Source organism: Zalophus californianus, chromosome 10 (assembly GCF_009762305.2).
Source record: "Zalophus californianus isolate mZalCal1 chromosome 10, mZalCal1.pri.v2, whole genome shotgun sequence".
In the NCBI taxonomy this organism is placed as follows: Eukaryota; Metazoa; Chordata; class Mammalia; order Carnivora; family Otariidae; genus Zalophus; species Zalophus californianus.
Genome location: NC_045604.1, coordinates 2,891,992 through 2,918,417, shown reverse-complemented (window position 1 = coordinate 2,918,417; position 26,426 = coordinate 2,891,992). Strand labels below are relative to the sequence as shown.

Below are 26,426 nucleotides of genomic sequence, written 5' to 3'. Positions count from 1 at the left end.
ATGAGACAGGGAAGCAAGAGGATGGAGACCCAGCATGGGAGCATCCCTGGGGCCGTCGTGCAGCTCAAGCCTCCGGCCAATGCCTAGCAGCCAGTCTGGGTCTCCACAGCCAGTCCAGTCTCCGGAGATCTTTGGGAACACCCCAGTATCTGGAGATCTTTGGGAACACCCTAGTTTCCAAGAGTCTGTAGAAGTGGTGCATCTCAATTTCTATCAGGGAAAATGATAGTCCCTCTTAGTCATAAATTTCTCTTCTGATCGTATAGGAAAGTTTGTAAATGATGTAATTGGGATTTTTTTTTTTTTTCAGCACTAAACCCTCCTTTCCTCCTTTGTGCATGTAAAGTAGAAGAATGAGATGCAGAACAGTGGGGATGATGCAGCCTGTGGGGAGACGTGGAGAGCAGGAGGCCAGAGCAGGACAGAGAGGAGAAGAGGGTGGAGGGGGGCAGAGGCCTGGGCATCACGGAGCAGCAGAGCCATGCTCAGGCTGGGGCACAGGCCCCTGGGCCCCTGGGTCCCTGGGCCCCGCACTTGCTGTTCTGGGCAGTGAGCACTTGGGTAGTTTCCCTGCTGCTCCATCTCGTGGGTTCTGAGAAATGCTGTCCTTCTGGCCAGTTCAGGAGACACACAGATTCTGCCCCAGACACCCGAGGTTGAGGCTTGCTCCCCGTGCAGGTCCCAGGCCACTGCTGGCATGTGGCATCTGTGGAGTGGACAGATGCCAATCAGCTGTCTGAAGCTCTCTGATTCTTGACCCTTTCTATCAGGTACTCATCACTGGTGCTCTCTGGCCTGGTTCTAGCTCACACACCTCTTTGTTTCACTAGTTAATTTGGGGTTTTTTTCCCCCATTAAAAACTTTCCATTTGTGGACAAGACGGCTTCAGGCTCTTCCTCCTAATCTGTACCTTGGAAATACATGAACAAGAGGAAGGTTGGTGCCTATCAAAACCTTACATGAAATATCCTAAATATGGGACACTCAGATGCAGGGAAGCAGAAGCTGCTTGGGGAGGAAAAAGTAGACTGGAGGGTGGAGTGCTCTCTGGATGAGACCTTTGCTCCCCAACATTGTTCCGAAGGGATCCCTGCCCGACCCCATGGGTCCCTTGTCCCGCCAGCAGGGTCTGGGCCCCAGGGGAGCCCAGCCGTCTTGGGCCACAGATTTAACAGCAGGTGCAGGTGAGTTGCTGGGCCCCTGAGAACTCCTGTCTCCCAACTCCACCCACAGTGCCAGGACTGTGACCATCACTGAGAGTGGCAGAGACGTCTTGGGACAGAACAGTGACTAGGGCAGAAGCACAGAGACATGCACCGTGGGTGGGTGAGCAGGGAAGGACATGGTGGGCTCCCTCCCCTCCACACCCCCTGAACACATCTGTGCACAGTTCAAGAATAGCCAAGTCAAGACCATAAGCGTGGAAATTATAAAATCAGAATAAGTAACTGGCAGGTGGATGAATTTACACATAGAATAATACTGAGGAACAAGAGAGTAACCTGGAAGATCAGAAAAACTCCCCCTGGACGCCTGGGTGGCTCAGATGGTTAAGCGTCTGCCTTCGGCTCAGGTCGTGATCCCAGGGTCCTGGGATCGAGTCCCGCATCGGGCTCCCTGCTCCTTGGGAGCCTGCTTCTCCCTCTGCTTCTCTCTCTCTCTCCCTCTCTCTCTCTGTCTCTCATGAATAAATAAATAAAATCTTAAAAAAAAAAAGAAAAGAAAAGAAAAACTCCCCTGGAAATACCAAAATGGGGTAGAGAAACGGAAAGTCAAGGGAAACAGTCTGGGTGCTAGTTGCTCAGGTGTCCCTGTGTGTAACATCCATGCTACAGGCACAGATAAAAGAGAAGAAAATCTGGGGGAAAATAACCAAGGATCTTACATGAGCAGAGAAAAGAAAGATTTCACATTAAAAGTGTCACAATTTGCTGAGCTGAATAGATCATGAGAGCCAAACATCACAGCAGATGAGTGTCAGAGACCAAGGGACAATTCCGAAATATTCAAGAGGGTAAAACATTGTAAGTCACAGCAATTAGATTGACTTCCTACTTCCTCACAATAACAATAAACATGAGAAGTCAATGGAAAATAGTATTTTCAAAGTGGAACCTCTAATCTCATGTCTAGCTGCCCTTTCCTTTAATTCTGAGGATGAATATGATCGTCTCTGGTGTAACAGGCCTCCGTATTTTATACACACGCACACACCACACACCACACGTGCATACCATACACACACACACACACCACACAAAACACACACACCACACATACATACACACACCCCACAGACACCCTACATGCTATACACATACAAAACACACACACACACACACACCCCACACATAAACACCATACACACCACACATCGCACAAACACCCCACACACTATACACACCACATGTACACATACCCCACAGACACACACAAACACACACACCTGTCAAGATATTCTTAGAGGAAGTGCTCCATTGAGCCGAGAAATACATTCAGAGTTATGCCAGAAGATACGAAAAGTAAGTTTGAGTAATTAAATAGTAAAATTTTGCTGTTTATTTACTTTTTCTTAATTCAAAGTGCATTTTTTAAATGCTCACTGTGTGCCAGTCCCTAGGAGTGTGAAGTTTACTAAAACACAGTCTCTAACCTCAGGTCTCATGGGGAAGACAGAACTTTTTAAAAATTATAAAACCCACAAGAAAAACAAACATGCCTGCCGTGTCCCCACGACAGGGGAAGAGATAGAAGGGATTTTATTCTGCATCCCAAAGCAGGAGTAAGCTCTCTCCTCTGATTCCAAGCACTTTCATTTCTCCTAAAAATACTTGGGTCAGGGAAGGTTCACCTGGACACTCAGGTTGGACAAAGGACAGGCAGGGATTCACCTACTGAACAAAGAAAGTACAGGTATTTCAAGCAAAAGCAAGTACAAATGAACAGGGCCAGAAAGAGCAGTTCCAATAAAACATGTTTCCCAGTCGCTAGAGGGCCATGTATGAAAACAGTAAAAGGAAATGTCAGGGAAAACATTTTAGTAGGAACCAGGGTGCTGTAAACAATCTATTTTTAAGTATCAGGCTTCAAAGGCAAGGTCCTTATGCTTAAAACACAGCTGTTTAAGACAGGACACAATTATGAGTACTCAGTTTTCTCTGAGCCTGACTTAGAGCAAATAATCTGTTGTTTATTTTTAAAATTCTTTTCTCTTGGTGATTTAGAGGGACTATTTTCAAACTACTATAGATATTTTATAAGTAATATCTGGCAGTTCCCTCACCAGTTGAATATATTCTGTTGCACAATAAACCACATCTTTCAGCAAGAAAAAAAAAAAACACTAAATTTGAGTGAAGACATCACCCAATGAATTAGGACACAACCAAAGTTTGCTTTAAATATTTCTTTGGGGGAGGGGACACCACACTTCTACTCAACAAAGAGAAACGGTTTTATAGTCTTGAGGTCTCTTTTTTTTTTTTTTTTTTTTTTTTTTACAGTTATCAGGCCATGAATCCGTAGGGAATGGGTTCCCGCTGCTCAGGCTCCTTTCCATGGTTCTCACAGGGTGCATCTCTGGGTGGGACAGATTAACTCGAATGGAACCAAGTACCCGAGTACCTTTCTCTTCAGCTTCCTTCTCTTTCTGATCATTTTCCTTCACACGCCTCAGGAAGCTAGCTCGGCATTTTGAGTGCTTAATACACTCATTGGGCACATTAATTCTCTTGGCAGGAAACCTGCCCTTAACTTGTGTGTTTACAATGATGCGCACAGCATGCTGGGTGACACACAGACTCTTCCAGATCTGCCACAGTGTTACCTTTCTTGTGGATTTGCACTTATGTGGCCAAAGGAACGACTCCACATTTTCTGAGAGGCTTAGAGAGGCTATAGCAGGTGCCTCTCCTCTTTCCCTTTGTGTTGGTCATTTTGGCGAATTACTGGAAGATGGCAGATGTGGCTGAAATTTTGTTGCTTAAATAAGCAACTGCTAAATAATAGGAAAAAAAAGATTTTTTAATTTTATTACTTAAACTCTAGACTCTGATAGCATGATGGAAGGGTGGGAAGGGGTTGTTTCAAAAAATATGAATGAGTGTTGTTAGTCATCTTAGTAGTTAGTCATGAGCCCCAGGAAACAGAAGCAGAGTGTGTGACTTTCAGGGCAGCCTGTCCCTGGGCCACAGCCACCACAGAAAGGATGGCCATGTCCCTGTGCACACTGGACTGGGCAAAGCTGCCAGGATGTCTTCACCAAGGACTATAAGTAAAAGGGCTATTCATAAAATTTTATTTGGAAACAGAATCTTAGAATGGACTGAAACGTACCAGCCCAGCCTCAGCCAACACTGAGACCGCTGCAGAGGAGGGCAGTTTGGAAGCAAGTACTGGGGATCAAGTGCACACTCGGACGTTTGGGGAGAAGTGGAACACCACAGCAGTCTGCACGGAGGCTGTCGGGGAAGATGAGCTTGCGTGTGCATGGAAGATGATTTTTGATTCATGCTTCTTGGCTCACACTGGGGAGGTGCGGAAAGCTCAACTCAAGACAGGGTACCAGCAGGAGCACATCAGCCTGGGCTGTGCTGAGAATCTTGACATCTCTGGGCTCCAGGGTGCTTGGTGCTGAGTTAGCAGGGCTGGCTGGCTGGCTAACAGATGAATTTTGAAACCACAAAGTCCTGAGTAACCCAGAGAAACTTTGCTTGGCTTCAAGACTTACCAAGTCCAGCTTCACGCAGAAGTGAAAGTGGGGCAGAGTCTGGTGGCTCCATTTACCAGAAGGTGAATAAGAATTGGGTCTCCACGCTGTGAATTGTGCAAGACTGTTGAATCACAGATCAGTACTTCTGAAACAAATAATGCAATATATGTTAAGAAAAAAGAAGAAGAAGAAGATAGCAGGAGGGGAAGAATGAAGGGGAGTAAGTCAGAGGGGGAGACGAACCATGAGAGACGATGGACTCTGAAAAACAAACTGAGGTTTCTAGAGGGGAGGGGGTTGGGGGCATGGGTTAGCCTGGTGATGGGTATTAAAGAGGGCACGTTCTGCGTGGAGCACTGGGTGTTATGCACAAACAATGAATCATGGAACACTACATCAAAAACTAATGATGTATGGTGATTAACATAACAATAAAAAATTAAAAAAGAAAAAGAATTGGGTCTCCAGATTAAAGATGCTTCATCTCAGTGGTGTTACCTTTCAGAGGTACAATTCCAAAAAAAGTCCTTTCAGCTAGCTATAGGGATCTGGGATAAAGATCAGAATGCAAAAAGCTTTGGAGGCCGTTATGCCCTGTGGCAATATGGGGAGGAGGTGGAAAGCCTATGGGGAAATGCTGGTAAGGGGCTGAGTTGAAATTGAGGTAGCCTTGTAAGGCTGGCAACAAAAATCAAAATCTAGTGTCTGTGAGCCTCTGGGAACCACCCTCCCTTTTGGGTTGGGACCTCAAAAGGCCCCACTGCCCAAGTAAATGGTGAACTGGAAGTAAGCTACCCCTCCTACAAATGGGTGCCTGGCTTCAGCTCATTTGGTGGCTGGAAGGCCACCATGCTTGGATGTGGGTTAAGATGATCTTGTACTGGGGCACCTGGGTGGCTCAATGGGTTAAGCATTTGCCTTCAGCTCAGGTGGTGATCCTGGGGTCTTGGGACCTAGGTCTGTGTCAGGCTCCCTGCTCAGAAGGAAGTCTGCTTCTCCCTCTGCCCCTGTAACCCCCACTCATGCTCTGTCTCTCTCTCTCTCTCTCTCTTTCTAATAAATACATAAAATATTTTTTAAAAAGATGATCTTGTACTGCTAGTGCCTCCAGACAGCCTCCAGAACACTGACTTTTCCAAAATAGATTTTTAGCAACTAAATATGCTTGGGAAAAAATTAAATCAACTTAGGCTTCAAGTTAATTCTATAAATTAATTTCCAAATGCAGTAAGCATACAAAGACAGGCTCACAAGGAAACGACACCATGAGTCACCATCCGAACAAGTAATGAGAGACAGGTCCCACACATGGTTGGCTGATCAGGACAAAAGAAGAGAGAAGGCACCGATAACCAATATCTGCAATGAAGAACACGCCATGATTATATATTCTGAACCTATTAAAAATTAAAATAAGATAATACATCATTTTAGTAAAAAAGAAAATTAGACGAAATGGACAGTTCCCAGAAAAATTAATACTTTTTTCCAGGAAGAAATATTGAAAAATAAACTGAAAAAGACACCAGGAGAGAAAGAACACATGACCAGTGCTGTAATTAACTAATTAATTAATTGGTTTAAAACTTTCAACAAAGAAAATTCCAGGCCCAGAGTGCGTTGCTGGCAATTCTACCAAGTATTTTGAAAGACATAATGCCAATTGACACAAACGCCTGCAAATATTTGAAAAAGGTAATGTAGTTTGTGAGTCATTTTATGAAGCAAGCACAATTTTTATCACATTTGTTGCCCTTTTCTCTAAGAACTGGTGTAATGCTTTGCAGGTTTTTAGGGATCCTATCTCATTTCTCTTTGTGTCTCTGACAGCAGCTATGGGATGTTCCTGAAAGTTGATGGCTGTGCTCACAAATGCTTCACCAGAACCAGCTCTGCTCCTGTGTGTATCCTCCTGGCACCACTGCTGGGCAGTGCTGGGCAATTTTCCCCAAGACACAGGGGGGAAAATGTTAATTAAATAACACCAATGTCATTTGGCATCCCAGGGTGACAATTTGCTTCTAATTACATTTTCCATCCCAAATTCAGTCCAGTAAGCTGTTCAGAGGTTCTACAGTGAGATTTAAGGGTACCCTAAGATCCTCTAATAGTAAAATTAAAACATCCAGATGTCATAAATTGTGCTATAAAACTCCTTCCCTTGTTAATATCCCTAGAAAGAAAGTCAGGTTCAAAGATTAGATCCCCTTGTCAGAAGAATTCCAAAAAAAAACCAAATCAAAATAAACCAAACCCTGATATCACATTTTCTCTTCTGAGTCAAAAGTCTAAAGAAATGAAAGTCACCCCTTACCCCGATTTCTGTTCCTGCTCGACCTCAGCTAAGAAGAGGTTCTCAGTGTCTGGGTGGAGCCGAGGCCGTTGGAGCAGGACTGTTCCCGGAGAACTGAATACTTCCTTCCAGGACTGTAGAAGTTGTGTTAATGCAGTGCCAAGACTCTCATGAGCCACACACGGTTTTAATGATTTCAAAGAACTAATAGGATTCAGAGATGACCCCAGCAGAGGGCCCCGGCCCCACACCCACTGGATTTTAAGAGGCCAGCCCCCCAGCCCGGAGCACGTGCACCAAGCAGACTCACACCCCAGAACCCGTGTTTAAGGTCTCCAAAGACCCTAACAGAGACCCATCACATATGACGAAAGGAGGGGAGATAAATTCTGTTTGGCGTCAGTAGGATGCCAGTCAGTTGGTGGCAATTAACATAAACTCAGTTGAGACACCCTTCCAGCAAAAGGTTAATGTTGGTGCCAAACATTTACTATCTTGGGGGTGGGTGGAAACCACCCATTTTGTACCTTCTCTTAGCTTTCACTTCCCCTCCGAGGTGCGTGTGACACTGCGGTTCTGGACGGAGTGGGGTCTGAGTGACACAGCATCTGTAGTCTCCAGCAAGTAGACAGACTGCTCTTTGAGGGACAGCTCTGGCCTGACAAGCCTGCCTGGTTCACTGGGTCCCCACCCTTGTTCCAGGCGGAAGATGTATCTGGAAACGAAACAGCTCTGTGTGATCTGAAACTTACACCTCAACCAGTCCGTCCAGTAAGACTCGACCCTTCCCACATGGGCACCCCAGGAACCTGACCTTCCCCCCACTTTTAATTTCATAAATTGGTCAGTCACTTTCTCAGAGGGCACAGGCAAGCCCAGCGTGTCCATTTATAATAACCACATAACCTTGAACCTTACCCATTAATTCTCTAAATACTTTTACTCGTGAGCCTAGGGAACACCACAGGGATTCAGGCGTGATCCTCCAGTGTGCATCGTGGGCCTTAATGCAGGGTGGAGTTTGGGGTGGCTGAGAGAGGAGCCTTTCTAGGCCTGGCACGAGCAATTGGGAGCTAGATGATTACTGGTGCACTGTAGCATACAAGGAAACTTAGAGCGAAAAACTGTTCCAGCCACCAGTGAGTGGAACAGCTCCAGTGCCTTCAAAGCTTCAGAGGGTTCTACTTTCTCTAAAGGATGCTGCACAGCTGAAGCTGTGACTGCTTCGGAAAGCTCCTCGGGTGCCCGTGGGCCTTTGTGGAGCCGCTCCTGCAGCCCCCAAGTCTCCGTTTCTGGGCAGCCCTCGTGGTCATCCCTGTGCCCACTGCCCTCACTTAAACCCCAGCTCTCTTGAGGCCCTGATGAGGCTATGGAACCCTTTCCTTGTTGCTATCCATGAGGTTAGCCCTGCCCTGTGGAAACATCCACCAGGCTATTTAAGAAGGCACCACAAGCCGATGTCACCCAGCAAGGTCACAAAACCATGGGCTCATGGCTGCGAGCTCAGTCAGGTTAGAAAGGTGGTCCAGGAGGAGCCTCGTGCCTGTGCAAATGCCCTGCTCTGACCATATCCAAGCGCTGAAAGCCCACCTCATCAATACGCTGCTCTTTTTTTTTATTTCTGTTATATTTAAGCCTATGCTCCAATTTTTGTGTCCCTGAGAATTTGCTCTCGAAATTCTAGATTCCTTCCAGTGTCAGAGAAGGTTTGTGCCTGCACATAGAGTAGACCTCTCTACAGGTGGGCTTGCCTCCAAGGTGAAAAGCATAGAGCTGACTTAAGCATGTTTCATTTATTACTCCCTCAAATTTACCAAATAAATCATTTCACTTCTCCTGGGGTGGAGTGAGCTGAGGAGCAGAGCTGGAGTTGGACACATATGGCAGAGAACAGGTGTCCCCAAAACAACACTCATTAATTTATTCATGCAAATTAGAAGTGATTCTGTTCAGTGAGGTTTGCCATATTTAACAAATAAAAATACAAAACTTCTAGTTACATTTGAATTTCAGATACACGATAACTACTCTTTTAGTGTAAATATATCCCAAATATTGTATGGGACATAGTTATAGTAAAAATTACATGTTTCGTATGAAATTCAAATTTACTGGGAACCCTGTATCTGGCAACACTAAGCTTAATGTCATGTGTTATGCTAGGAGCTGAGACTAGAACGTGCACCTGACATGTCCTTGCCTTACAGAGGGGAAGATCAAAAATCCAATATTTTTGGCACAACATAGTCAGTAATAGTCAAAAGGCTGCTTTCTGAGCATCTCTTTCCAGACACAGGAAACAATTGTTAGCAAGAATCAGCATTGTATCCATCTTGGACCATGAAATGAATTGTGTCTGTTTACATGTAGGTGAAGTCTGACTTGGACACACTATCTCAAAGCTGTCCATATTCAGTCGACCCTTTCTTTTGCTGACAGTTGTGCTGGACACAGAGAAATCAAAAGTGAGCCAGAGCCATTTCCTTCCCTAAAGGTGCTCACATTACTGAGAGATACTGTCACAGAAGGAAGAGATTACACTGTGCTGTGACGAACGCAGTTAGGAAGGACATCAGGGTGTTATCGAAGACATGAGGAGAACCCCCAGCTCAAATTTAGCAGGTCAGGGAAGACCTCTTAGAAAAAGTGGCACCCATACTCTGTATAATCAGTGGTTTACAATATCCCCACACTACACACAAATTGAGTACAGTTCTAATAAACAGTTTAATGTAATTTAGATCGATATCGCCAATACCTCATTGCCAGAATATTACAGAAAACTTTAACCGGAAGTGACTAAGAAAATATCTGAAATACATCTGATCTTTTTCTATTGTCTTCCTGCTCTTTGTTGTTCACTGGTCTTTCACACAGTCAGCAGGTTCTTACTGACAAGTTACTGTATGACAAAGCTCTGCAAGGAAGCACTGAAAACACAGTGGAATTTTGGGGTATGAGCAAGATGGTACAGTAGCAAGCCCTGCACCCTTCTTCCCGCTAACACCCTAACTCAGCAATAGCTCACAAATTCCCCTTGTGAAAGAAGTCAAAACTAATGAAAGTCTTCTATATCCCATGAGAACATGAAGAGAGACCCATCAAAGCCAGAAGGGAGATTTAGGAATCTTCTCACTGGGGACTCTGCCTCTGATGCAGCACCGTGAGATCAGGAAGAGAGTCCCTAGCACCCAGCTTCACCCAGGGGAGGTAGGGGTTGGTTCCTGCATCTACAGCCCCCAGCTTCCGGCAGAACTGGCTTCTGCCTTGCCGCTCTGGAGCTCTGACTGGCCTGGCCACCCAGGGAAGTATGGAAAGTCTGTAGATGGTGCTGGAAGATATCAGTGATGCTTCCCCTGCTCAGCACAGAGTAACAAGACAAAAAAATCCCAGTTTTCAGCTTCTCCCTGGGGAGGGAAATAGTTGATCCATGCATGCAACACCCCAACCTCTCTGAGGATGTCCAAAGAACTAACATCTCTCTCAGCAGTCTTGATGCTCTGAGTCTGCGTGGTCTAACCACCGAAGGGAGAATGGAGATGGTGTTTCAGGTTGATGGATTACCATAGCTACTCCTCACCCCAATTCAGCACAAAGCAAGTGGACAAAAAATCTCCAGATGGCCTGCTTGGTGGGGTTTTTTTCCTATATGAGTGCAGTCTGTGAAGACCTGGAAAGTTGTCTGCTTTGTCTAATGAACAGATGCCTACACAGGGGGTCAAGGAAAATGAAGAGCCAGGCAAAGACATACCAAACAAAGTAACATGATAAACTTCCAGAAACCAATTTTAATCAAGCAGAATTATATGATTTCCCTGACAGAGAATTAAAAACAATCCCATAAAGATGCCCACGAAAGTCCAGAAAACAATACATGGACAAGCAAAAATTACAACAAAGAGATAAAAACCATAAAAAGAACCAAACAGGTATCACGGAGCAGAAGAACACAACTGACCTGAGACATTCACAGGAGCAATTCAACAGCAGATGAGACTGATATAAATGATGTGAGTTGAAGTTTTGGGTTCACGAGCAAATGGCTAAGAAAGAATTCTTAAGATTTTTTGATGCAAAAATGTGATTTTATTATAGCACAGGGACAGGGTCCACGGGCAGAAAGAGCTGCACTGGGATTGTGAGGAGTGACTGATTATATACTTTTAAGTTTATGGAGGGAGGTGGGGTAGAGATAGAGTAAGTTTTGGAGGAATTTTGAAGCAAGGCTTTCGGGATGCTGAGGGTCTAGCTGCTGTTAAGATATGGTTACTTTTAGTCTCCAGCAAAACATCCACATTAAGGCAGTCATGAGTTCCTCGAGAAAGGTCACACTCTTCATGTCTCAGGGATCTATCAGTGGGATGCAACCCCTAAGGAGATTTGGGTTTGGTTTTTTTTTTTTTATTATGTTCAATTAGCCACTGTATAGTACATCATTAGTTTTTGATGTAGTGTTCAGTGATTCATTAGTTACTTACATATAACACGCAGGGCTCATGACAACACATGCCCTCCTTAATACCCGTCACCCTGTTACCCCCTCCCCTGACCCCTCCCCTCTGAAACCCTCAGTTTGTTTCTTGGGGTCTATAGTCTCTCATGGTTTGTTTCCATCTCTGCTTTCTCCCCCTTAAGTTTTCCCTCCCTTCCCCTATGGTCTTCTATGCTATTGCTTATGTTCCACATATGAATGAAACCATATGATAATAGCCTTTCTCTGCTTGACTTACTTCACTTCGCATAATCCCCTCCAGTTCCTTCCATGTCAGTGCAAATGGTGGGTATTCATCCTTTCTGAGGGCTGAGGAATATCTCATTGTATATATGGGCCATATCTTCTTTATCCATTCGTTTGTTGAAGGGCATCTTGTCTCCTTCCATAGTTTGGCTATTGTGGACATTGCTGCTATGAACATTGGGGTGAATGTACCCCTTCTTTTCGCTACATCTGTATCTTTGGGGTAAGTCCCTAGTAGTGCAATTGCTGGATCATAGGGTAGCTCTATTTTTAACTTCTTGAGGAACCTCCACACTGTTTTCCAGAGTGGCTGTACCAGCTTGCATTTCCACCAACAGGGTAAGAGGGTTCCCCTTTCTCACGTGCTCGCCAACATTTGTGTTTCCTGTTTAGTTAATTTTTGCCATTCTAATTGGTATAAGTTGTGGTTTTGATTTGAATTTCCCTGATGGCTAGTGATATTGAGCATTTTTTTCTTGTGTCTGTTAGCCTTTTAAGCTACATTTCTCTTGTCTTTGTTTTCCTCATCATTTTCCCTCCTGAACAATTTTGACCCTTAAATATTTAAGGTCGTTGAAGGCAGAAGGTCTCATCTTCTGTAGCTTCTTCCTGATGAATAGGAGTATACATCAACATTGGTCAGTTGGGGAACGTATAAGGGTGTTATGAAAGGTGGAGGCAGCGGAGTCCAATGTGGACAAAAAAGAAGTATCTCTATGGGTGGTAAGGACCATCTGTTGATGTGAAGTTATTGTAACGATGGAATCTTGGCATCAAGCAAAGAAATATTGGAAAAAGCAACATATCAGGATCAATATGCCTATAAGAATAAGTCCAACAAACAGACCTTTAGCAGTTGACCATAATTCTGCCCCAAACCAGGAAACTAACATAAATTGTTAAAAGAAAGGGAAGGATCTTGTAGAGCCTCAATTTGAGTATTTATATCTTTTAGCAGTCCTGTGACATTTTTATGGTAATCTGGGATGTATACACAGCATTCTATTTTAATAATGACACATGCACCTCCTTGTGCTTCTGTTAGAACATCTAAAGCCATTCCATTTTGTAGAACTACTTTGCACATTTGTGCAACTTCAGTATTGAGTTAGGAGATTCTGGTCTGTGAGTCATTGAGTGCCTTTACGGTATATTTATTAAGGGCTTCCCCATGCCAAGTTATGCTTTCTAACCCTACAGATGGAACAAAGATGGATGCCAGATGACCATACCAACGTAAGATAGATCATGTCCATCTTTGTTTTAAGTTGGGAAGATCAGCCGGAGTAGTGATGGTTTTAGTAATGCACCCACAAATCTAGGCAAAACCTAAGGTGCAATGACCTACCCACCCTGCAGGAAGCCAGCGCCATAGATTAGTTCCACATAACCAGTGGGTTCCATTTGGAGTCAGCCGTCTAACTCCAGGTCACCTTATCTAATCAGTAGCAAACCAGTCAGTACCCTGGGGCACGATGGTTCGGGGACACGTTTCTAATGATAGCCATCCTAGATGGTGTGCTATTTGTCCATTTTTCATATTGTGATTCCTTTGTTTCCAACATAAAAGTGCCTTTTGACTGCGCTGTCGAATGGTGGGTGTGAGCCATAAATACATATCCCAAATTTGATATATACCCTTCTCAGTATAGTCATAAGTAGGATTTCGTAACTTAGGCACTAGTTAAGGGGCATCAATTGGTGGGTTTGTAAAGTGAGTTAATATATTAATAGTTTGAGGGTATGAAAAAGTCTGAGTGTGTCCTAGTAAATTCCACGTCCTATTGACGATGGGCCAAGAAGAAACATTCTGGTTAGTGATAGATTTATCACAAAATGGGGTATATTATATATTATTTCTGAAATATAAGTATATAGAGAGTGCCAATCAGTGCGTTGTAAAGTGGAAACCCCCTGGGTTTCCTTCACATGGACAAAATTCCACATACAACAAACTGTCTGGTTTTGAAGTTCAGCATAATGTTGTGCCCATTGTAGAAAGGAATTGTCTGTTAAGACAGGTGAACAGAGAACAAAGAGAAAATACACAAACTTCATTGTCATCTGAAGAGGAGTTTGAGATCTTCTACAGGTTTACAGGAGTAAGAAGGTACAGTAGTTTGCTCATGGATTTTCGGTGAAGGAGGAATAGGTTTTATTCTAGATATATGAGTCCAGGAAGAATGTCCCTCTAATTTTACAGCAGTGGGAGTATGTAATATATGACCCAATATAGACCTTTCCATTTTGGATTTAAGTCCCCCATTGTACTTGATTTCCAGTCTTTTAAATAAACCATGTCTCCCGGGCTTAGATGGGATGGATTTTCAGTTATAGTTGAGTTAATTCTGGGGATCAGGTGATCAGTATATTCACTAAGTGGCTTATGAATTAAACCATAAGCCTTGAGTGAATAGTTTAATAGAGTATTATAATCTTCTTCCAATAACAGGTCCACTGTAAGAAATGGCTTTCTATATAATAAGTCAAAAGGGCTAAGTCCTGGAGGTTGTTTTGAAGCAGTTAGCATTCTGAGAAGTCCTATTCATAAGACAGTAACCCAATTTTCCTGGGTCTCTAGACTAAGTTTAGTAAGGTGTCATTTTAAAGTATGATTAAGTTTTTCTTTTTTTTTTTTTAAGATTTTACTTATTTATTTATTTTGAGAGAGAGAGAGAGCAAGCACGGGCCGGGGGGAGAGGCAGAAAGAGAGGGAGAAGCAGATTCCCTGCTGAGCAGGGAGCCCGATGTGGGACTGGATCCCAGGACCCTGGGATCATGACCTGAGCTGAAGGCAGACGCTTAACCAACCAAGCCACCCAGGTGCCCTGATTAGCTTTTTCTACCTTCCCACAGGATTGTGGATGCCCGGCTGAATGTAGGAAATATTTAATTTTTAAAGCTGTGCTATTTGTTGAGTTATTTGTGCAGAAAAAGAAGGCCCATTATCACTTTGAAGGGACTGTGGAAGGCCAAATCTAGGAATAAATTCTCGCAACAAAACTTTGGCTACTACAGGGGTGCCTGGGCAGCTCAGTTGGTTAAATGTCTGCCTTCAGCTCAGGTCATGATTCCAGGGTCCTGGGATCGAGCCCTGTGTCAGACTCCTTGCTCAGCAGAGAGCCTGCTTCTCTCTCTCCCTCTACTGATCCCCTTGCTTCTGTGCTCTCTGGCTCTTGCTCGCTCTCTCTCTCTCTGTCTGTCAAATAAATAAATAAAATCTTAAAAAAAAAAACAGAACAACTTTGGTTACTTCCATGGTTCTCTCAGTTTTACAAGGAAAGGCCTTGATCCATCCAGTGAAAGTATCAACGAACACTAGTAGGAATTTCTAGCTTTTGCAAGGAGGCATCTTTGTGAAATCAAGCTGCCAGTCCTCTCCTGGTTACGTTCCACGCCTTTGGACTGGTTTTAAAAGTGGAGGGGGGTGGGCTGCACCTTCTCAATTTACTTGTGCACAAACAATACATGTTTTATAGTAGTTGTTAGATTTACTCCATCAAAGGTATCTTTAATTAAATATTCTAAACTACTTTTGCCCAAATGAGTAGTCTGGTGTAAACCCTGTATTACCTTCCATTGGTTATTTTTGGGTATAAACATTTTCCTTCATCATTAACAAGCCAGTCTTTTGCATTTTTTTTTTTCAATATCCCCATTCCTGGGCTATGTGAACTTCTTGGTCTGAATAGACTGGAGTTATGGACTTTATTGTAGTTAAGACTGGTATAAAATTTAATATTTGTTTATTTTGTGCTGCCTGCCTGGCTGCACAGTCTACCAAATTATTTCCTTTATATTCTAAAGTCATGTCCTTTTGCTGTCCTCTGAGGTGGATTCCGGCTACCTCCTTAGGTAGCTGTAGAGCCTCAAGAAGAGTAATTATTTCAGGCCCATATTTGACTGGGGAGTAATGGCTTGATAATAATCCCCTTTCTTTCCAAATTGCTCCATGAGCATGTAGTACCAGGAAAGCATATTTGGAGTCGGTATAAATATTAATTCTTAGGCCTTTTGCCAATTGAAGAGCAAGGGTTAGTGCTATTAATTCAGCCTTTAAGCAGAAATATTTGCTGGAAGGGCTTTTGCCTCAATGGTCTTAATTAAACTAACTATAGCTTGTACTATAGTATCCAGCTTTTCTTTCTCCCTTATCCAGAAAGCTGCTGCCATCAGTAAACCAACTGTCATCTGCGTTTTCAATAGGGGAATCTTTCAAATTTGGTTTGCTAGAATAAACAAGGTCAATAATTTCTGAGCAGTCATGTTCTAACACAGAGTATGATGGTCAGGTCCAGGCATAACGATAGCTGGGTTTAAAGTTTGATGGGTTTTAAGTATTATTTCAGGTATGTCTGAAAGTATAGGCCAGTATCCCTCTAGTAAGTCAGCCTCCCATCATCCACTGGCGGCCTTTGGTCTCTAAGACAATCTGAACCTGATGTGGAATCATTACTGGTAAGGACTGTCCCATAAGAATCTTTGAAGCTGCTTCTACCCGGAGGGCTGTGGCAGCCCCTGCTCGAAGACAAGCCAGCCACCCCTGCGTTGCATTATCAGGTGACTTTGAAAAATAGCCTGCCGAACTTGTTTCATTTCCTAACTTTTAAGTAAGAATTCCCAAATCTTGTCCCTGTTTTTCTGCTACATATAAAGTAAAAGGTTTTTCTAAATTCGATAAAGCCACAGCCGGGGATGATGAAAGTTTAGTTTTTAATGTTTGAAAGGCCGTCTCCTAGGCTTTAGTCCAGAGTACAGGTTCTTCCTCATCAGGGCCTTTAATTGAATTATATAATGGTTTGGCTAAGAGCCCAAACCCAGGAATCCACATGTGGCAAAAGTTGGCCGTGCCTAGGAAAGTATGGAGTTGTTTCTTTGTAGCTGGGCGTCCAAGATCTTATATAGCTGTTTTTCTATTGGTAGACAGGATATGGTGTTAGTTCATATCCCAAATATTGTATTTTTTTGCCTAGATATTTGTCCCTTTTTAGGGGAGATGGGATACCCTCTGTCTGCCAAGAAATTGAAGTTAGAGAATTACTATCGGATGTTTCCTTTGTGGATCTACAGATTAAAATGTCATCCACATATTGAATTATAGTCCCTTGAGGCAAGGAGGTATCATGGAGATCTTTGCTAAGTGCAGTCCCCAGCAAGTGAGAACTGTCTCTAACACCCTGTGGCAAGACTGTCCAAGTTCATTGAGCAGCCTGTGGGCATGAAGGTGAGACTCATTCAAAAGCAAACAGTAGCCATGTTTCCTCACTTAGAGGGATGCAAAAGAAGGTGTCCTTTAAATCGAGTACTGTAAACCAGTTGGCATCCCCAGGGACCTGGGTAAGAATAGTATATGGATTTGGCACTATGGGATGAATAGGCACCACTGCCTCATTTATAGCTCTTAAATCTTGTACCATCTGATATTCCCCATTTGGCTTCTTTACTGGTAAAACTGTCATATTATAAGGAGATTGACAAAGCTTTAAAATACCACGGTTTAGGGGCTCCTGGGTGGCTCAGTTGGTTAAGTGTCTATCTTTGGCTCAGGTCTGATCTCAGGGTCCTGGGATAGAGTCCCACATTGGGTTCCCCGCAGGGAGTCTGCAGGGAGTCTGCTTCTCCCTCTCCCTCTGCCCCTCCCCACCATACATGCTGTCTCTCTCTCTCTCTCTCTCTCTCAAATAAATAAAATCTTTAAAATAAAATAAAATAAAAAATAAAATACTATGTTTGAGAAACTTATCAATAAGTTGTTGTAATCCAGCTTTTGCCTCAGGTTTTAAGGGGTATTGTCTTTTATGAGGTATAGTGGCTGGGTCCTTTAAGTTTACTTTAACTGGCTGGGCCTTAAGAGCCTGTCCTGGGACATCGCAATCCCAGACCTGTCGGTTTACTTCCTTCCAGATGTCAGAAGGGATACTAGGGTAAGGTTTTAATTCCCTAGACGTTAAAGAGAACAAGCCATCCTCTTCTTTAGTGTGAGCGAAGCTGCTACCTAGTTTATACATTAAATCTTGTCCAACTAATGCAGTGGGACAAGACAGAAGGACTAGAAAGGAATGAGTAACCAATTGGTTTCTACATTTACAGGTTAAGGGCAATGTCTGGTGACACGTTTTAGTTTCCCTCTCTTTGCCAACAATTTTATGGTTAGAAAGACAAGTAGGCCAGAGTGCTGAAGAAGAACAGAGTAAGTGGCTCCTGTATCAATAAGAAAATTCATAAACTTACCTCCTCCATCTGGGGTAACCCAGGGCTCCACCATCTTGCTGTCACAGGGAGCCAGACCAGCCTCAAGGCCCCATCATGCCAGACTCTCCAGTTCCTGCCTTCCTCTCTCCCCGGAGATGTGAGCAGTCTCTCTCCCCATGTCTTGTCTTTTTTTAACAGACAGGACATGACCCTGGGGGAGAGCCTTGGTTTGGACACTCTGCTCCAGTGTTCTGTCTGGCCACACCCATAGCATGGAGTCTTGCCTGATCCTTTGTATGATACTGGCTCTTTCTTTGGCCCCTGGTCAGTCTGGTATAGTGGGGCATCCACAGTAGGGGCAGCCAATACTTGAGCTGTACCCTACCCTGCCATTTAGCTCTCCGGTCTTTTTCTTGCTCTAAGGTCACATCCCTATTATTAAAGTCCCCAGTAGCTACCTCTAGTAGAGGCTGGGTGGGGGTTTGACAACCCAAGCTATTTTAGTCAGTTCCTGGTGGATGTCAGGTGCCAACTGACTTGTAAAACGTGTGTTTAGTATAGTTGTTCCCTCTGGTGAGGTTGGGTCCAGATTTGTATATTTACGAATGGCTTCTATTAAATGACCCTGAAATAGATCTGGATTCTCATCAGCTCCTTGGGTAACTTCCTGATTTTTATCAAAATTTACAGGTTTAGGGAATCCTTTTTTCATTTCTTCTGTTAAGCAAGTGATCAAATGGTCTTGTCTCCCTTCCTGGTCTATCCTCTTTGTAACTCCAGTGTGACTCAGTATTTAAGATAGCAGAGCCCCCTACCAGATAACATTCCCCATCTATCCCTGCTAGCTCATCAGTGAACTCTTGAGCACCTGCCCAGAAATGGTTCTTTTCCTCAGGGGTACAAGAACAAGTTAATATGATGTATATATCTTGCCAGGTCAAATCAAACATAATAGATAACTGTTGAAAGTTCTCAATAAATTGAGAAGGGTTCTTGGAATATCATCTTAATTGTTTTATCTGAACCAGCTCTGCCATACAGAATGGGACATGGTCTCTAATTGTGCCCATTTCTCCATTAGTAACTTCCCTAAGAGGACGCATTCCAAATTTATGGGGAGCTCCTGGAAGATAGGGAGTTCCACTCCTGGTATGTCCAGCTGGGCTGGGAGCAGATGGATCTTGGGATTAATAAGAAGGCGGGACAGCAACAGAGCTGGTGTCCTCTTTGTCTGGACTGGCTGATGATTCCTCCAGCGGCCCAGGTTTGTTAGGAGGAATGGGTCTATTTACACAGTCATCATCCAATATGTCCAGAGGGGGATTATTAACTTGGCTGCTGGTTAGACACATTCTGCAAGAGGCCCTCAGGTCTGGATCCTGATTTAGGGCCATGAAGGCCTGAACATAGGGTACCTCAGTCCATTTGCCCTGTTTCTTACAGAAGTGATCTAACTTATACATCATATTAAAGTATAATGTCCCATTAATGGGTCATTTTTTTCTCATCTCCTAAGGAGTACTGAGGCCAGACAGTATTATATACGAAGATTAGTCCATTTGTTCTTTCTTTCCTTTCTTCCTTTTCTTTTTTATTTTTTTTAATTTAAATTTTAGTAAGTGAACATACAGTGCAATACTGGTTTCTGGAGTAGAATTCAGTGATTCATCACTTAACAATACCCAGTGCTCATCACAACAAGTACCCTCCTTAATGCCCAACACCCATCTAGCCCATCACCCACCCATCTCATTCCATCAAACCTCAGTTTGTTCTCTATCTTCAAGACTCTCTTATGGTTTGTTACTCTCTCTCCTTTTTCTTTCCTCCTTCCCCAATGTTCACCTGTCTTGTTTCTTAAATTCCACATATGAGTGAGATCATATGGTATTTGTCTTTCTCTGACTGATGTATTTCACAGAGCATAATACACTCTAGCTGCATCCATATCATTGCAAATGACAAAATTTCATTCTTTTTGATGGCTGAGTAATATTCCAATGTGTGTGTGTGTGTGTGTGTGTGTGTGTGTGTGTGTGTGTGTGTGTGTGTAAACCAAACTTCTTTATCCACTCATCAGTCAATGGACATTTGGGCTCTCTCCATAGTTTGGCTATTGTAATGTTGCTATAAGCATTGGGGTGCATTACCCCTTCAAATCTGTATTTTTGTATCATTTGGGTAAATACCTAGTATTGCAATTGCTGGATCATAGGGTAGTTCTATTTTTAACTTTTTGAGGAACCTCCATACTGTTTCCCCCAGTGGCTGCACCAGTTTGCATTTCCACCAACAGTGCACAGGGTTCCCCTTTCTCTGCATCCTTGCCAGCCCCTGTAATGTTTCCTGTGTTGTTAATTTTAGCCATTCTGACAGGTGTGAGGTGGTATCTCATTGTGGTTTTGATTTGTATTTTCTTGGTGATGAGTGATATTGAGCATCTTTTCATGTGTCTGTTAACCATCTGGATGTTTTCTTTGAAAAAGTGTCTATTCATGTCTTTTGTCCATTTCTTAAATGGATTATTTGTTTTTTGGGTGTTGAGTTGATAAGTTCTTTATAGATTTTGGATACTAACCCCTTTTTCAGATATGTTGTTTGCAAATATCTTCTCCCATTCTGCAGACTGCCTTTTAGTTTTGTTGATTGTCCCCTTTGCTATGCAGAAGCTTTTTATCTTGATGAGGTCCCAATAGTTCATTTTTGCTTTTGTTTCCCTTGCCTCAGGCAATGTGTCTAGTAAGAAGTTGCTATGGATGAGGTCAAAGAGATTTCTGCCTGTGTTCTTCTCTAGGATTTTGATGGTTTCCAGTCTCACATTTAGGTCTTTCATCCACTTTGAATTTATTTTTGTGTATGGTATAAGAAAATGGTCCAGTTTCATTCTTCTGCATGTGGCTGTCCAATTTTCCCAACACCATTTGTTGAAGAGACTGTCTTTTTTCCATTGGGTATTCTTTCCTGCTTTGTCAAGATTCGTTGACCACAGAGTTATGGTCTCATTTCTGGGCTCTCGATTCTGTTCCGTTGACCTATGTGTCTGTTTTTGTGCCAGTGCCATACTGTCTTGATACTTACTGCTTTGTAATAGAGCTTGAAATCCAGAATCGTGATGCCTCCAGCCTTGTTTTTCTTTTTCAGGGTTGCTTTGGCTATTTGGGGCCTTTTGTGGTTCCATACGAATTTTAGGATTGTTTCTTCTAGCTCTATGAAAAATGCTGGTGGTATTTTGACAGGGATTGCATTAAATGTGTAGATTGTGTAGTATACATATTTTAACAATGTTTGTTCTTCCAATCCATGAGCATGTAATGCTTTCCCATTTCTTTGTGTCCTCTTCAATTTCTTTCATAAGCATTCTATAGTTTTCAGACTACAAATATTTTACGTCTTTAGTTAGATTTATTCTTAGGTATTGGAATTCCTAAGTATCTTATTGTTTTTGCTGCAGTTGCAAATGGGACTGATTCCTTTTGCTGCTGTTTCATTATTGGTGTATAGAAATGCAACAGATTGCTGCACATTGATTTTATATCTTACAGCTTTGCTGAATTCATGTATTCTAGCAATTTTTCGGTGGAGTCTTTTAGGTTTTCTACGTAGAGTATCATGTCTTGTGTACAGTGGAAGTTTGATTTCTTTCTTGCTGATTTGGATGCCTTTTATTTTTGTTGTGGTTGTTGTTGTGTGATTGCTGAGGCTAAGATTTCCAGTACTATGTTAAATAGTAATGGTGAGAGTGGACATCCCTGTATTTTTCCTGACCATAGTGGAAAAGCTCTCATCTTTGAAGGTGATATTAGCTGTGGGTCTTTCATATATGGCCTTTATAACATTGAGTTATGTTCCATCTATCCTTACTTTGTTGAGGGTTTTTATCAAGAATGGATGCTGTATTTTGTCAAATGATTTTTCTGCCTCTATTGAGATGATCACACGGTTTTTATCTTTTCTTTTATTAAAGTTGTGTATCACTGATTGATTTATGAATATTGAACCACCCCTAGGACTCAAGAATAAATCCCACTTGATTGTGGTGAATAATTCTTTTAATGTACTGTTGAATTTGATTTGCTAGTATTTTATTGAGAATTTTTGCATCCATGTTCATCAGGGATATTGGCGTGTAATTCTCCTTTTTAGTGGGGTCTTTGTCTGCTTTTGGAATCAAGGTAATGCTGGCTTTGTAGAATGAGTTTGGAAGTTCTCCTCCCATTTCTATTTTTTGAAACAGTTTGAGAAGACTAGGTATTAACTCTTCTTTAAATGTTTGGTAGAATTACCCTGGGAAGCCATCTGGCCAGGACTTTTGTTTGTTGGGAGATTTTTGATTACTGATTCTATTTCTTTGCTGGTTATGGGTCTGTTCAAATTTTCTATTTCTTCCTGTTTCAGTTTTAGTAGTTTGTACATTTCTAGGAATCTGTCCATTTCTTCCAGATTGCCTGGTTTGTTGGCATATAATTTTTCATAGTATTATAATTGTTTGTATTTCTGTGGTGTTGGTTGTGACCTCTCCTCTTTCTTTCATGATTTTATTTATTTGGGTCCTTTCTCTTTTCTTTTTGATAGTCAAGCTAGGGGGTTATCAATTATATGAATTCTTTTGAAGAAGCAGCTCTTAGTTTCATTGATCTGTTCTCCTGGGATTTTTTGTTTCTTTCTATATCATTTATTTCTGCTCTAATCTTTATTATTTCCCTTATTTTGGCTTTAGGCTTTATTTGCTGTTCCTTTTCTAGCTCCTTTAGGTGTAAGGTAGATTGTGTACTTGAGACTTCTCTTGCTTCTTGAGGTAGGCCTGTATTGCATTATACTTCCCTCTTAGGACTGCCTTTGCTGCATCCCAAAGGTTTTGGGCTGTCATGTTTTCATTTGCACTTGCTTCCATGAGCTTTTATTATTATTATTAATTATTTATTCTTTAACTTCCCATTAATTCTTTAGTAGGATGTTCTTTAATCTCCATGTATTTGAGGTCTTTCCAATTTTTTTCTTGTGATTGACCTCAAGTTTCATAGCGTTGTGGTCTGAAAATATGCAGTGTATGATCTCAGTCTTTTTGTTCTTGTTGAGAGCTGATTTGTGACACAGTATGTGATGTATTCTGGCAAATGTTCCATGAGTACTCAAAAAGAATGTGCATTCTGCTGCTTTAGGACGAAATGTTCTGAATATATATGTTAAGTCTGTCTGGTCCAGTCTGTCACTCGAAGTCATTGTTCCTTATTTATTTTCTGCTTAGATGATCTGTCCATTGCTGTAAGTGGGGTGTTAAAGTCCCCTACTATTATTGTATTATTATCAATGAGTTTCTTTTTTTATTTTATTATGTTATGTTAGTCACAATACAATACATCATTAGTTTTTGATGTAGTGATCCACGATTGACTGTGTTCATATAACACCCAGTGCTCCATGCAGTACGTGCCCTCCTTAATACCCATCACCAGGGTAACCCATCCCCCCACGCCCTTCCCCTCTAAAACCCTCAGTTTGTTTCTCAGAGTCCATAGTCTCTCATGGTTCATGTCTCCCTCCGATTTCCCCCCTTTCATTTTTCCCTTCCTTCTCCTTATGTCCCATGCTCTTCCTTATGTTCCACAAATAAGTGAAACCATACGATAATTGACTTTCTCTGTTTGATTTATTTCACTTAGCATAATCTCCAGTCCCATCCATGTTGATGTAAAAGTTGGGTATTCATCTTTTCTGATGGCTGAGTAATATTCCATTGTATATATGAATCACATCTTCTTTATTCATTCATCTGTTGAAGGGCATCTTGGCTCTTTCCACAGTTTGGCTATTGCAGACATTGCTGCTATGAATATTGGGGTGCATATGGCCCTTCTTTTCACTACATCTGTGTCTTTGAGGTAAATGTCCAATAGTGTAATTGCTGCGTCATAGGGTAACTCCATTTTTAATTTGCTGAGGCACCTCCACACTGTTTTCAAAGTGGCCGGACCAACTTGCATTCCCACCAACAGTGTAAGAGGGTTCCCCTTTCTCCACAACCTCTCCAACATTTGTTGTTTCTTGCCTTGTTAATTTTTGCCATTCCAGCTGGTGTAAGGTGGCATCTCAATGTGGTTTGATTTGAATTTCCCTGATAGCTAATGATGATGAACATTTTTTCATGTGTCTGTTAGCCATTTGTATGTCTTCTTTGGAGAAGTGTCTGTTCATGTCTTCTGCCCATTTTTTGACTTGATTATTTGTTTTTTGGGTGTTGAGTTTGAGAAGTTCTTTATAGATCTTGGATACCAGCCCTTTATCTGTAGTGTCATTTGCAAATATCTTCTCCCATTCTGTGGGTTGCCTCTTTGTTTTGTTGACTGTTTCCTTTGTTGTGCAGAAGCTTTTTATCTTGATGAAGTCCCAAAAGTTCATTTTTGCTTTTGTTTCACTAGCCTCTGGAGATGTATCTTGAAAGAGGTTGCTGTGGCCGATGTCAAAGAGGTTACTGCCTACGTTCTCCTCCTGGATTTTGATAGATTCCTATCTCACACTGAGATCTTTCATCCATTTTGAGTTTATCTTTGTGTAGGGTGTTAGGGAATGGTCGAGTTTCATTCTTCTGCATGTGGCTGTCCAATTTTCCCAGCACCATTTATTGAAGAGACTGTCTTTTTTCCATTGCATATACTTTCTTGCTTTGTCAAAGACTATTTGACCATAGAGTTGAGGGTCCATATCTTGGCTCTCTATTCTGTTCCATTGGTCTCTATGTCTGTTTTTGTGCCAGTATCATGTTGTCTTGGTGATCACTGCTTTGTAATATAGCTTGAAATTGGGCAACGTGATGCCCCTAGCTTTGTTTTTCTTTTTCAACATTTCCTTCGCAGTTCAGGATCTTTTCTGATTCCATGCAAATTTTAGGATTGTTTGTTCCAGCACTTTGAAAAATGTCATTAGAATTTTGATTGGTATGGCATTGAAGGTATAGATTGCTCTGGGTAGCATAGACATCTTAACAATGTTTATTCTTCTGATCCATGAGCATGGAGTATTCTTCCATCTTTTTGTGTCTTCTTCAATTTCTTTCATGAGTGTTCTGTAGTTCCTAGAGTATAGATCCTTTACCTCTTTGGTTAGGTTTATTCCGAGGTATCTTCTGGTTTTTGGTGCTATTGTAAATGGAATTGTTTCTCTAATTTCTCTTTCTACAGTTCTGTTGTTAGTGTATAAGAAAGTAACTAATTTCTGTGCATTGATTTTGTATCCTGCCACATTACTGAATTGCTGTATGAGTTCTAGTAATTTGGGGATGGAGTCTTTTTGGTTTTCCACATAAAGTATCATGTCGTCTGCAAAAAGGAGAGTTTGACTTCTTCTTTGCCAATTTGAATACCTTTTATTTCTTTTGTTTTCTGATAGCTGTTGCTAGGACTTCTAGTACTATGTTGAACAGTAGTGGCGAGAGTAGGATCCTTGATGTGTTCTTGATCTTAAGAGAAAGGCTCTCAGCTTTTCCCCATTGAAGATGATATTCACTGTGGGTTTTTCATAGATGGATTTTATGAACTTGAGGAATGTTCCTTCTATGCTTATACTCTGAAGAGTTTTAATCATGAAAGGACGTTATATTTTGTCAAATGCTTTTTCTGCATCAACTGAGAGGACCATATTGTTCTTCTCTCTCCTCTTATTAGTGTGTTCTATCACATTGATTGATTTGCGAATGCTGAACCACACTTGCATCCAGGGGATAAATCCCACGTGGTTGTGGTGGATGATCCTTTTAATGTATTGTTGGATCCTATTACCTAGGATTTTTTTGAGGATTTTGGAATCCATATTCATCAGGGATATCGGTCTGAAATTCTCCTTTTTGATGGGGTCTTTGCCTGGTTTGGGGATTAAGGTAATGCTGGCCTCATAGAATGAGTCTGGAAGCTTTCCTTCTGTTTCTATTTTTTTGAAACAGCTTCAGGAGAATAGGTATTATTTCTTCTTTGAATGTTTGGTAGAATTCCCCAGGGAATCCATCAGGTCCTGGACTCTTGTTTTTTGGGAGGTTTTTGATCACTGCTTCAATCTCGTTACTGCTTATTGGCCTATTCAGGTTGTCTATTTCTTCCTGTTTCAGTCTTGGCAGTTTATAGGTTTCCAGGAAGGCATCTGTTTCATCCAGATTGCTCAGTTTATTGGCATACAGTTGTTGATAATAATTTCTAATAATTGTTTCTATTTCCTTTGTGTTAGTCATGATCTCTCCCCTTTCGTTCATAATTTTATTAATTTGGGTCCTTTCTCTCTTCTTTTGGATAAGTCTGGCCAGTTGCTAATCGATCTTACTGATCCTTTCAAAGAACCAGCTTCTAGTTTTGTTGATCTGATCTACTGTGTTTCTGGTTTCTAATTCATTGACCTCTGCTCTAATCTTAATTATTTCTCTTCTAATGTGTGGCTTAGGCGTTGTTTGTTGCTTTTTCTCCAGTTCTTTAAGGTGTAGAGTTAGTTGGTGAATTTGGGGATTTTTCTA

General features: G+C 41.9%; 1 long non-coding RNA gene across 1 annotated transcript; it reads right to left on the bottom strand.

The window, feature by feature from the left end:
• Nucleotides 1-2,572: 2,572 nt before the first annotated feature.
• On the bottom strand, nucleotides 2,573-7,305 carry LOC113932199. Its single transcript, XR_003522982.2, has 3 exons — nucleotides 7,027-7,305; nucleotides 4,731-4,857; nucleotides 2,573-3,998 (listed from the first exon to the last, which is right to left on the bottom strand). It is a non-coding gene; the product is annotated as an uncharacterized LOC113932199 (long non-coding RNA).
• Nucleotides 7,306-26,426: the final 19,121 nt, after the last annotated feature.